The sequence below is a fragment of the Delphinus delphis genome, chromosome 13 (genome assembly GCF_949987515.2).
Source record: "Delphinus delphis chromosome 13, mDelDel1.2, whole genome shotgun sequence".
In the NCBI taxonomy this organism is placed as follows: Eukaryota; Metazoa; Chordata; class Mammalia; order Artiodactyla; family Delphinidae; genus Delphinus; species Delphinus delphis.
The window spans coordinates 28,228,814-28,243,954 of record NC_082695.1 but is presented as its reverse complement, the minus strand read 5'-3'; the positions used below and the strand labels follow the sequence as shown (position 1 = coordinate 28,243,954).

Sequence of the window (15,141 nt, the reverse complement as noted above, 5' to 3'; positions counted from 1 at the left end):
TGAGTTTCCTACCACGAGTTGGTTATATGGGGCGCGGAAACAGCTGGGAAGAATATTCATTACAGGGCGAGACTCAGGGGAGACTTCTCTCGATCTTATTTCCCTTCTCCGCCTCCCCAAGGACGGGGGAGTTTTGGTCCTCTTTGGTCTTTTCAGGTCTGTCGTGGCCTCAGGTGCAGGATGGGTACTGCCCCGGTCACAGTGTTAATTATGTTGTAATGAGGGAATAGTGAGCAGAAGGTTACTTTCCGACTACGCTGGAGGTTCCTGCCTTTCTTGTTTGCCTCTAGGACCCCTGTGGTCACAAGATGTATGGTTTCCTGTCAGACTCCCATGCCTCCCTTCTCTGTTCTTATCTGGCCAACTGCCTGCTCTAACACTGGCCCACTCAAGGAGTTTGGACCCTTAAAACCTTTTAAGGGTCAAAGGGTCGATGGTTCGTCTTCTGAAGCTGCTTCAAGCCAAGCAGGGGCATTGTCCCTACCTGTGGGGTCCAGACCACCTTGCCATCTGTCAGAGATAGGGGTATCGGGGTCATTGGCAGAAGCAGGGATGGAGAGTGGGGAGTGGGAGGCTGCAACCCTTTCCAGGTGATGTTTATAGTCCCCATCTTCATGTGGGCTGGGTTGAAATCCCTGGCGTACCATCATCTGCAGGTGAAACTGTTGTAATCTGGAGGAAAGAAACTTAACGCGCAGGTTAAAAAGGCAGGGTCCAAAAATCAGTAAAAATACTATTGCGATCAGAGGTCCAAGTAGGGGTAGGAACCAGGGGTATGTAATACCCCTCTGACTACAGTCCCAGTGGATTTGGCGCTGGGGTTACCCTTTCCAAAAATGTATAGCCATTGAGCCTGTTTATATACCTTTTGGATATCTTCTTCCATCTGGCCAGTGGCGTCGATGTAGGTGCAACACGTTTTATTGATTATTGTGCATACCCCTCCCTTCTAAGTTAGGAGATAACCCAAGGCCAGTCTTTTACCATCACCACATTTGCTAGGGAGTTAAGGGAGGTTGAGAGTCTGGAGAGTGCATTCCCCAAAGCGAAGCGTTGCCTTGTGGTATGCAAAGCCTCCCTGTGGGACCACCAAGCCAATAGCAGCTCCAATTCCTGCCAGGAGGAGGCCAGTCGCACGCTGGAGCCAGGGATGGGGAATGGAGATATTATATATGGATATTACCCCAGGGGCTAAAAAGGCGAGTGTGTAGGATCCCATGGTTAATCTTTTATGTATGCGTTGGTAGCCCATGGCTCAGAGGGGACTCACATAGATAGGACCCTGCAGCCTTCCTTTTGGGTGGCCACAAATTGTGAGGTGTCCCCTTGGAGCACATAGCCATGTCTGGGATCTGTTTTCCTGAAGAAGCTGGCTCTGCCAGGTGAGGTTGGGATTCGTTGAGCAGGTGCAGCTGGGGCTAAGTGGCCCTCATCGGATCCCCACCTCAGGCAAGTGGGTCTTATATGGGGGAAGAGGTTCCTCTTCATGTGAGGCAGTCACGTTATATTTTGTGAACGGAGGAGGTAGAGTGCCCCCTTTCCAGTTTCCAAAATGGGGGTAGGTCGTGGACTCCCGGGATCCCAGAGATGCCAGACATATCCAATGGGTGGAATTCTGTGTCTCATCTAGCTCTGTTGAGGTCACTTCAGGTGTCCCCCTTTCGCATTTGTATCTTTGAATAGACCTTCAACATATGGGTTGTGTCCTACACCTAAAGATGGCTTTCAGATCATGCAGTGTTGAAAGTTTGAAGATATGATCCCTGTGGGTTTTAGGAAAAGGCTGAGCTCTTTCAGTCAAGTTAATGCAAATGACTGAGGACAGGTTAAAGCATGTCCAATTGACCGTGGAGAGAAGCTCTTCTGTGGGTGGGTCCCAAGACCAATTGGACTGGTTAAGAGTATAGAGGGAGGTATTGACCGAGGCTGGGTAGAAGATGGGCCACCCCGGGACCTCATGGGGGTTGGCGTGGCAGACCCAGCAGTTAGTAAGATTTTCATTTTTTCCTATGGTGGAGGAAATTTGTACTATGGAGTTGCTGCTCCATCCCCCTTGTGCAGATATCCACAGGAGGGAGAGAAATTTTAGGGTTAATAATGGCTTCATGGTGGCGGTGGCAAGCTAAAAGTGAACAGTCTTCTTTAAACCCAGCATGGACAGAGGAGTTCTTCCCTGGCAGGGGTGGTTAAGTGAACTGGTAAAATGTAAGTAAGAGAATAATAGCAAAAATGGTGAGTGCGAGTCCAATCCACCAAATCATTTTACTTATCTGCCAATGATGTCTGTCCTTTGAGTATATATTCAACTTCTTGGTTTTTAAATAGGAGCCTAAGGCCTTTGGTGGGCTCACAGGTCCAGTTGGAGGTGTCTTCCTGTTCATAGCCAGGGTCCTGTTTGGACTTAAGAGGAACTGGCTTGATTTGGGACAGGTGAACCCAACTGTTGATCCCTTGTAATTTAACTGCAATAGGGGTACTGAGAAGGACCTAGTAAGGGCCCCTCCACTTGGGCAGTAATTGGTCAGAGGGGGACCCTTCTCTCCATGTTTTTAGGAGGACAAAATCTCCCAGCTGAACATGAATGGGGTCAGTTTCCTGGTTGGGGGCCTGATTTCCATATTCTGAAATTGCCTTTTGGACCAGTCCCAGATTAATTAGGTACTTAATAAGCTCACTGGTTTCAGTATCCACCAAAATGTCAGAGGATAAAAAGGGCCTACCATAAGTCATTTCAGACAGGCTGATCCCTAGCCCTGTTTTAGGTGCCCCCCTGATTCTCAAGAGGGCTATAGGTAAAAACTTTGTCCAAGATTCTAATGTCTCTTGACAAAGTTTAGCCAGGATTCTTTTTAAAGTTTGATTTGCCCTTTCCACCTTCCCTGATGGTTGAGGCCTCCAGGCAGCATGGAGGTGGTAGCAAATGCCTAGGGCAGTAGAGGTTTGTTGGGTAACCCTAGCCACAAAAGAGGGACCGTTATCACTTTGTAAAGACCGTGGAAGTCCAAACAGAGGAATTATTTCCTTTAGTAATGCCTTTATTACCCCCTGAGCTCTCTTGGTCTTAGTTGAAGGCTTCCACCCATCTGGTAAAAGTGTCAATAAAGACCAGAAGGTATTTATATCCCTGGGAGGATGGCATCTGGGTAAAGTCTATTTGCCAGTTCTCCTCTTCTTTGGATGGGCTGGAGGAGAGGTGGAGGCCTTAGTTTTCCCCCTGGGTTATTATAGTAACATATATTACAGACCTCTGTGACCTCTAGGCTAGTCTGAGAAAGGCCCATGCCAGAGAAGACTTTTTCCACCAGGCTAGTCAAAGCATCCCACCCCAGATGAGAGAAGTCATAGAATGATTTTTAAATATTCCATTGTAATGCTGTGGACAGCATTATTGTTTGTTCCTTAATCCACAGCCATTGGGACCTTCTTGGTATCCCCTAGTTCAGACCCACTCTATTTCCTTGATTGTGTACAGGGGTGACAACAAAGTGGGCTGGGGGTTGATTATGAGGGAGTAAGGTGGCCTGAGCTGAAGGTGTTTTTTGGTTTTTGCTTTTTGAATTTTATTGAAGTGTAGTTGATTTACAATGTTGTATTTCTGCTGTACAGCAAAGTGACTCAGTTATACACATATATACATTCTTTTTCATATTCTTTTCCATTATGGTTTATCATAGGATATTGAATATAGTTCCCTGTGTTATACAGTAGGACCTTGTTGTTTATCCATTGTATATATAATAGTTTGTGTCTGCTAATCCCAGACTCCCAACCCTTCCCTCCCACACTCCCCCCCCACTTGGCAGCCACAGGTCTCTTCTCTATATCTGTGTGTATGTTTCTGTTTCATAGATATGTTAATTCTTGTCATATTTGAGATTCCACATATAAGTGATATCATACGGTATTTGTCTTTTTCTTTCTGACTTACTTCGCTTAGTAGAATAATATCTAGGTCCATCCATGTTGCTGCAAATGGTATTATTTCATTCTTTTTTTATGGCTGAGTAGTATTGCATTGTGTGTGTGTATACGTGTGTGTGTGTGTGTGTGTGTGTGTGTGTGTGTGTATCACATCGACTTTATTATCCATTCATCTGTTGATGGACATTTAGGTTGTTCCCGTGTCTTGGCTGTTGTGAATAGTGCTGCTATAAACATAGGGGTGCATGTATCTTTTTGAATTATAGTTTAGTCCAGATATATGCCCAGGAGTGGGATTGCTGGATCATATGGCTACTCTATTTTTAGTTTTCTGAGGAGCCTCCCTACTGTTTTCCATAGTGACTGCACCAATTTACATTCCCACCAACAGCATAAGAGGGTTCCCTTTTCCCCACACCCTCTCCAGCATTTATTATTTGTACACTTTTTGATGATGGCCATTCTGACTGGTGTGAGGTGGTACCTCATTGTAGTTTTGATTTGCATTTCTCTAATAATTAGTAATGATGAGCATCTTTTCATGTGCCTATTGGCCTTCTGTATGTCTTCTTTGGAGAAATGTCTATTTAGATCTTCCGCCCATTTTTTGTTTGGGTTGTTTGTTTCTGTTATTGAATTGTATGAGCTGTTTGTATATTTTGGAAATTAAGCCCTGGTTAATCACATCATTTGCAAACATTTTCTGCCAGTCTGTAGGTTATCTTTTCATTTTGTTTATGTTTTCCTTTGCTGCGCAAAAGCTTTTAAGTTTGATTCCGTCCCATTTGTTTATTTCTGCTTTTATTTGTATTGCTTTGGGAGACCTAAGAAAACATCTGTATGATTTATGTCAGAATGTTTTGCCTATGTTCTCTTCTAGGAGTTTTATGTTGTCATGTCTTATGTTTAAGTCTTTAATCCATTTTGAGTTTATTTTTGTGCCTGGTGTATTCTAACTTCATTGATTTGCATGTGACTGTCCAACTTTCCCAACACCACTTGCTGAAGAGACTGTCTTTTTCCCATTGTATATTCTTGCCTCCTTTGTCAAAGATTAATTGACCATAGGTGTGTGGGTTTATTTCTGGACTCTCTATTCTGTTCCATTGATCCATATGTCTGTTTTTGTGCCAGTATCACTCTGTTTTGATTACTGTAGCCTTGTAGTATTGTCTGAAGTTTGGGAGGGTTATGCCTCCTGCTTTGTTCTTTTTCCTCAGGATTGCTTTGGCAGTTTGGGTCTTTTATGATTCCATATAAATTTTAGGATTATTTGTTCTAGTTCTGTGAAAAATGTCAGGGGTTATTTGATAGGGATCACATTAAATCTGTAGATTGCTTTGGGTAGTATGGCCATTTTAACAATATCAATTCTTCTAAGAGCATGGGATTCTTTCCATTTCTTTGAATCATTTTCAGTTTCCATTACCAATTTTTTTTTTGGTAGAATTTTTTTTATTGTAGTTGATTTACAATGTCTTAATTACTGTACAGCAAAGTGATTCTCAGTGTATATACATATATATATATGTATACACACACACACATACATATACATTCTTCTATTTTATATTCTTTTCCATTATGGTTTATCATAGATATTGAGTATAGTTCTCTGTGCTATTCAGTAGGACCTTGTTGTTTATCCATTCTATATATAAAAGCTTACATCTGGGCTTCCCTGGTGGCACAGTGGTTGAGAGTCCACCTGCTGATGCAGGGGACACGGGTTCGTGCCCCGGTCCGGGAAGATCCCACATGCCGTGGAGCGGCTGGGCCTGTGAGCCATGGCCGCTGAGCCTGCGCGTCCGGAGCCTGTGCTCCGCAACAGGAGAGGCCACGATAGTGAGAGGCCCACGTACTGCATAAAAAAAAAGAAAAAAAAAAAAGCTTACATCTGCTAACCCCAACCTCCCACTCCTTCTCTCCCCCAACCCCATCCCCCTTGGCAACCACCAGTCTGTTCTCTATGTTCGTGATTCTGTTTCTGTTTCATAGAAAGGTTTGTGTCATATTTTAGATTCCACATATAAGTGATATCATATGGTATTTGTATTTCTCTTTCTGACTGACTTCACTTAGTATGATAATCTCTAGTTGCATCTATATTGCTGCAAATGGCATTATTTCGTTCATTTTTATGGCTGAGTACTATTCCATTGTATGTAAGTGCCACATCTTTATCCATTCATCTGTCGATGGACATTTAGGTTGTTTCCATGTCTTGGCTATCATGAATAGTGAGTGCTGCTATAAACATAGGGGTGCACGTATCTTTTTTTTGAATAAATTTATTTTTGGCTGCATAAGGTCTTCATTGCTGTGCGCGGGCTTTCTCTAGTTGCAGCGAGTGAAGGCCACTCTTCATTGCCGTGTGCAGGCTTCTCATTGCAGTGGCTTCTTTTGTTGCGGAGCACAGGCTCTAGGCACGTGGGCTTCAGTAGCTGTGGCTCGTGGGCGCTAGACGCAGGCTCAGTAGTTTTGACACATGGGCTTAGTTGCTCCGCAGCATGTGGAGTATTCCTGGACCAGGGCTCAAACCCGAGTCCCCTGCATTAGCAGGAGGATTCTTAACCACTGCACCATCAGGGAAGTCCCGCATGTATCTTTTTGAATTATAGTTTTGTCTGAATATATGCCCAGGAGTGGAATTCCTGGATCATATGGTAATTCTATTTTTAGTTTTCTGAGGAACCTCCATACTATTTTCCACAGTGGCTGCACCAACTTACATTCCAACTAACAGTGTAAGAGGGTTCCCTTTTCTCCACACCCTCTCCAGCATTTTTCAAATATATATATATATATTTATTTATTTATTTATTTACTTTGGCTGTGCCGGGTCTCACCTGAATCATGTGGAATCTTCGCCACGGCACGCGGGTTCCTTAATTGTGGCATGCTTGGTTGCGGCATGCAAACGCTTAGTTGAAGAGTCATCTTCAATTTCCTTTATTAATGTTTTTTAGTTCTCAGCATATGTCTTTCAACTCCTTGGTCAGGTTTATTCCTAAATATTTTATTTTTGGGGGTGTGATTTTAAGAGGTACCATTTTATTATATTCCCTTTCTGATATTTCATTGTTGGTGTAAAGAAATGCATTCGGTTTCTGTATGTTAATCTTGTATCCTGCTACCTTGTTCTATTCATTTATCAGTTCTAGTAGTTTTTGTGTGGACTCTTTAGGGTTTTCTCTGTATATTATCATGTCATCTGCATATAATGACAATTTTACCTCTTCCCTACCATTTGAATACCTTTTATTTCTTTTTCTTTTCTGATTGCTGTGGCTAAAACTTCCAGTACTGTGTTGAATAGAAGAGGTAAGAGTGGGCATCCTTGTCTTGTTCCAGATTTTAGCAGGAAGGCTTTCAGCTTTTCACTGTTGAGTATTATATTGGCCATTGGTTCATCATAAATAGCTTTTATTATGTTGAGATATGTTCTCTCTATACCTACTTTCAAAAGGGTTTTTATTATGAATGGATGTGGAATTTTATTGAATGCTTTTCCTGCATCTATTGAGATGATTGTTGTTTTTGTCTTTTCTTTTGTTGATATGGTGTATCACATTGATTGATTTGCATGTGTTGAGCCATCCTTGTGACCAGCTTGGTCATGGTGTATGATCTTTATGTGTTGTTGGACTCAGTTTGCTAATATTTTTTTTTTGAGAATTTTTGCATCTGTATTCATCAAAGATATTGACCTGTGATTTTCCTTTTTGGTGGTATCTTTTAGTATCTTTTGTGTGGTTTTGGTATCAGGGTGATGGTGGCTTCATAGAATGTCTTTGGGAGTGTTCCTTTCTGTTCAGTTTTTGGAAGAGTTTGAGAAGGATCTGTATAAGTTGTTCTTTGTATGTTTGGTAGAATTCACCTGTGAAACCATCTGGTCCTCGACTTTTGTTCATAGGGAATTTTTATTTTTTATTTATTTAAAAAATTTATTATTATTATTATTATTTTTCTTCAGTATGCGGGCCTCTCACCGTTGTGGCCTCTCCTGTTGCGGAGCACAGGCTCTGGACGCGCAGGCTCAGCGGCCATGGCTCACGGGCCCAGCCACTCCGCGGCATGTGGGATCCTCCCAGACCGGGGCACGAACATGTGTCCCCTGCATCGGCAGGCGGACACTCAACCACTGTGCCACCAGGGAAACCCTAAAATGTATTATTTTTTAAATTTTATTTATTTTGTTTTTGGCTGCATTGGGTCTTCATTGCTGCATGCGGGCTTTCTCAAGTTGCGGCAAGCGGGGACTACTCTTCATTGTGGTGAGCGGGCTTCTCATTGTGGTGGCTTCTCTTTGTTGTGGAACACAATCTCTAGGCATGTGGGCTTCAGTAATTGTGGCACACGGGCTTCAGTAGTTGTGGCTCGCGGGCTCAGTAGTTGTGGCTCATGACAGCTTCTTTTATGATTCGAAGATCTTGGATCATTGTACATTCCCCATTTGGTTTGAGAACATGTAGGATTGGAGTATTACAAGGAGATTGGCATGGCAACAAAAGCCCCTATTTGATGAATTTTGAGATCAGGGATTGGAGGCCTCATCAAGCCTCTGGTTTTGTGGGATATTGATGCTTGGAAGGGAAGTTAATAGCCTCCTTTAAGGTGATTTTCACAGGAGTGGCAATCTTTGCCTGTCATTAGATTTCCTGGTCCCAGACCTGTGGCTGTATGAGTTCTTTAATTACTGGGGAAATATTTTGAGCTGGACTGTCCATGTCTTGTATAATGCATAGTCTAGCCAAAAATAGGTCTTGGTTTTGGTTTTCAGGGACAGTAAGAGTCACTTACTCAGGGAGAGAAAGATTTAGAAGAATGAAATCTCTTCCTAATAATGGGCTGGGGCATTCAGGCATGACCAGAAACTTGTGAGTTATAAGAGTCTTTCCCCAGCTGCAAGTTAGAGGGGTGGTGAAATGTTTTCATTTTGGCCTTCCTTCTCCCCCAACAATAGAGCAGGTTTTGGGGGCAAGGAGCCTAGCGTGAGAAGTCAGGACAGAGTAAGTGGCTCCTATGTCTAGTAGAAACTGGACAACCTGCCATGTCAGTGGTCACCTGTGGTTCCTCCCATGTGATAATGACTTTCTTCTTGGGAGGTCCCAGGTCCCATCAATCAACCACTGCCATGACTGGCAAGGGGCAATTTCCCCACTCCCTTTGGAGCTGAGGGCATTCCCTTCTCCAGTGGCCCATCTTCTTACAGAGTGGGCATGGTGTCTTGGGTGGAGGCTGGAACCTGTTTTCTGGGCATTCCTTGCTCCAGTGTTTGGGGCTCCCATAGTTAAAACAGGCTCCTTTACCTGGCGGGGGGCTTCTGGGAGTGCCTTTGGGGTGACCAGGAGGTGAGTTAGGTCCTGCCATGATGGCTGCCAGAAGCTTGGCTTGCTAATGGTCCCTTAAGTCATGCTGTTCCTTTCTTTCCTCCTCAGCCTGGTCTCTGCTGTTAAAGACACTGAAGGCCATATCAGTAAGGTTGCAAGGGGTTTGGGGGCCCCATGGCAAGCTTTTGACAGATGTTGGGGGCTGACAAGCTAATGAAATGGATTGCAAGTACAATGTGTCCCTCAAAAAGTGTTTGGGTCAACAGTCATATACTTTTAGAGGGCATCTACCAGCCTGGCCTGAAATAGGGCTGGATTTTTGTCCTGACCTTGAGTGATCTCTTTAACCTTACCATAAATGACAGGTTTAATTATGTATAGTTTCATCCCTTCAATGAGGCAAAGGATCATGTGGTCTCTTTTAGGGATACCAGTTTAGCCTGGCTGATACTCCCAATTGGGATCAATCAGTGGTACCGCCATCATGCCCACAGGATAATGATTGGGTGGGGCAGTGTGTAATCCATCAGCATATGCTTGAGCCTCTGCCCAAATGTAGGTCTTTTCCTCAGGGGTGCAACAGTGGGAAATGGCAACATTCAGGTCCTTCTAAGTGAAGTCGAAGGAGAAATTTAGTCCCTGGAGTTCTTCAGTGAATCAGCTAGGGTCCTCCAAGAATGGGTGTAAGCAGGTGCAGCACTGGTTAAGGCTGGACAAAGAAAAGAGCGCAGGCTCAGTAGTTGTGGCGCACGGGCTTAGTTGCTCTGCGGCACGTGGGATCTTCCGGGACCAGGGCTCGAACCCGTGTACCTTGCAGCCAGATTCTTGACCACTGCACCACCAGGGAAGTCCCTGTATCATATTTTATATTCTACATATAAGTGATATCATATTATTTATATATATTTATATGCGTGTGTGTGTGTGTGTGTGTATATCCCATCTTCTTTATCCATTCATCTGTCAATGGACATTTAGGTTTGTGTGTGTGTGATATGATACTATGTTTTTACTTTTATTTATTTTATTTTTAAAATAAAATTTTAAAAGTATTTATTTAATTAAAAAATATCTTTATTGGAGTATAACTGCTTTACAATGTTGTGTTAGTTGCTGTTGTACAACAAAGTGATTCAGCTATATGTATACATATATCCCCATGTCCCCTCCCTCTTGAGCCTCCCTCCCACCCTCCCTATCCCACCCCTCTAAGTGGTGACAAAGCACCGAGCTGATCTCCCTGTGCTATGCAGCAGCTTCCCACTAGCCATCCATTTTACATTTGGTAGTGTATATATGTCAGTGCTACTCTCTCACTTCGTCCCAGCTTCCACTTCCCGCCCTGTGACCTCAAGTCTGTTCTCTACGTCTGCATTTTTATTCCTGCCCTTCCACTAGGTTCATCATTACTGTTTTTTCAGGTTCCATATATGTGTGTTAGCATGCGGTATTTTTCTCTTTCTGACTTACTTCATTCTGTATGACAGACTCTAGGTCCATCCACCTCATTAGAAATAACTCAATTTCATTCCTTTTGTTGGCTGAGTAATATTCCATTGTATATATGTGCCACATCTTCTTTATCCATTCATCTGTTGATGGACATTTAGGTTGGTTCCATGGCCTGGCTATTGTATATAGTGCTGCAATGTACATTGCAGTACATGTATCTTTTTGAATTATGGTTTTTTTAGGGTATATGCCCAGTAGTGGGATTGCTGGGTCATATGGTAGTTCTATTTTTAGTTTTTTAAGGAAACTCCATACTGTTCTCCATAGTGACTGTATCAGTTTACATTCCCACCAGCAGTGCAGGAGGGTTCCCTTTTCTCCACACCCTCTCCAGCATTTATTGTTTGTATATTTTTTGATGATGGCCATTCTGACTGATGTGAGGTGATACCTCATTGTGGATTTGTATTTCTCTATGTTTCCATGTCTTGACTATTGTAAATAGCGCTGCTATGAACATAGGGGTGCATGTATCTTTAATTTTAATTTAATTTTTTTTTTTTTGGCTGTGCCATGTGGCATGCAGGATCTTAGTTCCCCAACCAGGGATTGAACCTGTGCCCCTGCAATGGAAGTGCTGATTCTTAACCACTGGACCACCAGAGAAGTCCCTGCATGTATCTTTTAGAATTATAGTTTTGAATGAGTATGTGCCCAGGAGTGGAATTGCTGGATCATATGGCAACTCTATTTTTAGTTTTTTTGAGGAACCTCCCTACTGTTTTCCATAGTGGCTGCACCAATTTACGTTACCACCAGCAGTGTAAGAGAGTCCCCTTTTCTCCCCACCCTCTCCAGCATTTATTGTTTGTAGACCTTTTCTCTTTTTTTAAATAAATTTATTTTTATTTTTTGGCTGTGTCTTTGTTGCTGCGCGCGGGCTTTCTCTAGTTGTGGTGAGCAGGGGCTACTTTTTGTTGCGGTGCGCGGGCTTCTCATTGTGGTGGCTTCTCTTGTTGCGGAGCACGGGCTCTAGGCACGCGGGCTTCAGTAGTTGTGGCACACGGACTCACTAGTTGTGGCTCGCGGGCTCTAGAGTGCAGGCTCAGTAGTTGTGGTTCACGGGCTTAGTTGCTCTGTGGCATGTGGGATCTTCCCAGACCAGGGCTCGAACCTGTGTCTCCTGCACTGGCAGGTGGATTCTTAACCACTGAGCCACCAGGGAAGCCCTGTTTGTAGACTTTTTAATGATGGCCATTCTGACTGGTGTGAGATGGTACCTCATTATGGTTTTGATTTGCATTTCTCTAATGATTAGTGATGTTGAGCATCTTTTCATGTGCCTATTGGCCATCTGTATGTCTTCTTTGCAGAAATGTCTATTTACGTCTTCTGCCCTTTTATCGATTGAGTTGTTTGTTTTTTATTGTTGTTGAATTGTATGAGCTGTTTGTATGTTTTGGAAATCAATCCTTTGTCGGTTGCATCGTTTGCAAATATTTTCTCCCATTTTGTAGGTTGTCTTTTCATTTTGTTTATGTTTTCCTTTGCTGTGCAGAAGCTTGTAAGGTTGATTAGGTCCCATTTGTTTATTTTTGTTTTTATTTCTATTGTCTTGGGAGACTTACCTAAGAAAATATTGGTACAATTTATGTCAGAGAATGTTTTGCCTATGATCTTTTCTAGGAGTTTCATGGTGTTATATCTTATGTTTAAGTCTTTAAGCCGTTTTGAGTTTATTTTTGTGCATGGTGTGAGGGTGTGTTCTAACTTCATTGATTTATATGCAGCTGTCCAAATTTCCCAGCACCACTTGCTGAAGAGACTGTCTTTTTCCCCTTTTTATATTCTTGCCTCCTTTTTTGAATATTAATTGATTGTAGGTGTGTGGGTTTATTTCTGGGCTCTCTATTCTGTTCCATTGATCCATATGTCTGTTTTTGTGCCAGTACCACTCTGTTTCGATTACTGTAGCTTTGTAGTATTTTCTGAAGTCTGGGAGGGTTATGCCTCCCGCTTTGTTCTTTTTCTTCAGGATTGCTTTAGCAATTCTGGGTCTTTTATGGTTCCATATAAATTTTAGGATTATTTGTTCTAGTTCTGTGAAAAACGTCATGGGTGATTTGATAGGGATCACATTAAATCTGTAGATTGACCCCAACATTCATATTTGAAACCCCAACTTCCAATGTGACTGTATTTGGAGATAATGCAGTATCCCTTATGAATATACATGCAAAAGTCCTCAACAAGGGCTTCCCTGGTGGCGCAGTGGTTGAGAGTCCGCCTGCCGGTGCAGGGGACGCGGGTTCGTGCCCCGGTCTGGGAAGATCCCACATGCCGCGGAGCGGCTGGGCCCGTGAGCCATGGCCGCTGAGCCTGCGCGTCCGGAGCCTGTGCTCCGCAACGGGAGAGGCCACAACAGTGAGAGGCCCGCGTACCGCAAAAAAAAAAAAAAAAAAATCCTCAACAAAATACTAGCAAACCAAAGCCAACATCATATTTGAAGGATTATACACCATGACCAAGTGGGATTTACCTCAGAATGTCAGGTTGGTTCAACATAATAAAATCAATGTAATATACATCACGTTAATAGAATGAATTTTTTAAAATCACATGATCGCTCCCACAGTATGGCCGGCGACATTAGCTAGCGCTCGCTCTACTCTCTCTAACGGGGGAACAGCGGACTACAAGAGACTGAGCTGTATCTGCCTCTGTTTCCTCTGTATCTGCCTCTGTTTCAACTTGTGCTCACACACACACAAAAAAAAGCCGGGAAAATTTTATTAACGCGTTTTAAAAAAAGTTAATATAAAATTATAGCAAAAAAGGAACCTGAACTTTAGTAACACAGCTGGAATAATCCTCAGTGGCGGCGGCAGCAGCAGGAGAAGAGATTTAATTTAGTTGATTTTCTGTGGTTGTTGGTTGTTCGCTAGTCTCACGGTGATGGAAGCTGCACATTTTTTCGAAGGGACTGAGAAGCTGCTGGAGGTTTAGTTCTCCAGGCAGCAACCCAACGCAAACCAAGGATCTGGGGATCTTTGCACCATCCCAAGATCCGAGTGGGACATACTTTTGAAGGATGTGCTATGTTCAATCATAAGTGTGACAAAAACTGATAAGCAGGAAGCTTATGTACTCAGAGTAGCATGTTTGTCTCCAAGAGACGTTTCATTTTGAAGACATGTGGTACCACCCTCTTGCTGAAAGCACTGGTTCCCCTGTTGAAACTTGCTAGGGATTACAGTGGGTTTGACTCAATTCAAAGCTTCTTTTATTCTCGTAAGAATTTCATGAAGCCTTCTCACCAAGGGTACCCACACCGGAATTTCCAGGAAGAAATAGAGTTTCTTAATGCAATTTTCCCAAATGGAGCAACATATTGTATGGGACGCATGAATTCTGATTGTTGGTGCTTTTGTACTTTGGATTTCCCAGAGAGTCGGGTAATCAATCAGCCAGATCAAACCCTGGAAATTCTGTTGAGTGAGCTTGACCCAGCAGTTATGGACCAGTTCTACATGAAAGATGGTGTTACTGCAAAGGATGTCACTCGTGAGAGTGGAATTCGTGACCTGATACCAGGTTCTGTCATTGATGCCACACTGTTCAATCCTTGTGGGTATTCAATGAATGGAATGAAATTGGATGGAACTTATTGGACTATTCACATCACTCAGAACCAGAATTTTCTTATGTTAGCTTTGAAACAAACTTAAGTCAGACCTCCTATGATGACCTGATCAGGAAAGTTGTGGAAGTCTTCAAGCCAGGAAAATTTGTGACTACCCTGTTTGTAAATCAGAGTTCTAAATGTCTCACAGTGCTTTCTCCGCCCCAGAGTATTGAAGGTTTTAAACGTCTTGATTGCCAGAGCGCTATGTTCAGTGATTACAATTTTGTTTTTACCAGTTTTGCTGAGAAGCAGCAACAACAGCAGAGTTGATTAAGAAAAATGAAGAAAAAACGCAAAAAGAGAACACACATAGAAGAAGGTGGTGGCTGCTTTTTAGATATTGATACCAAGGGCCATGCTTTCCATAACCACCACCTTGTAGTTGCAGAAAGCCCTAGATGTAATGATAGTGTAATCATTTTGAATTGCATGCATTATTATATCAAGGAGTTAGATATCTTGCATGAATGCTCTCTTCTGTGTTTAGGTATCCTATGCCACTCTTGCTGTGAAATTGAAGTGCATGTAGAAAAAACCTTTTACTATATGAAACTTTACAACACTTGTGAAAACAACTCAGTTTGGTTTATGCACAGTGTAGTATTTCTCCAGGTATCATCCAAAATTCCCCACAGACAAGGCTTTCGTCCTCATTAGGTGTTGGCCTCAGCCTAGCCATCTGGGACTGTTCTATTAAATTGCTACCAGGATTTTGCATCCAGTTACCTCCACTTTCTAGAACATATTCTC

The 15,141-nt window shown here is 42.9% G+C and overlaps 1 pseudogene; it reads left to right on the top strand.

Moving 5' to 3' along the window:
* Window positions 1-13,541: 13,541 nt before the first annotated feature.
* On the top strand, window positions 13,542-14,749 carry LOC132436568 (S-adenosylmethionine decarboxylase proenzyme-like; annotated as a pseudogene).
* The last annotated feature ends 392 nt before the right edge of the window (window positions 14,750-15,141 follow it).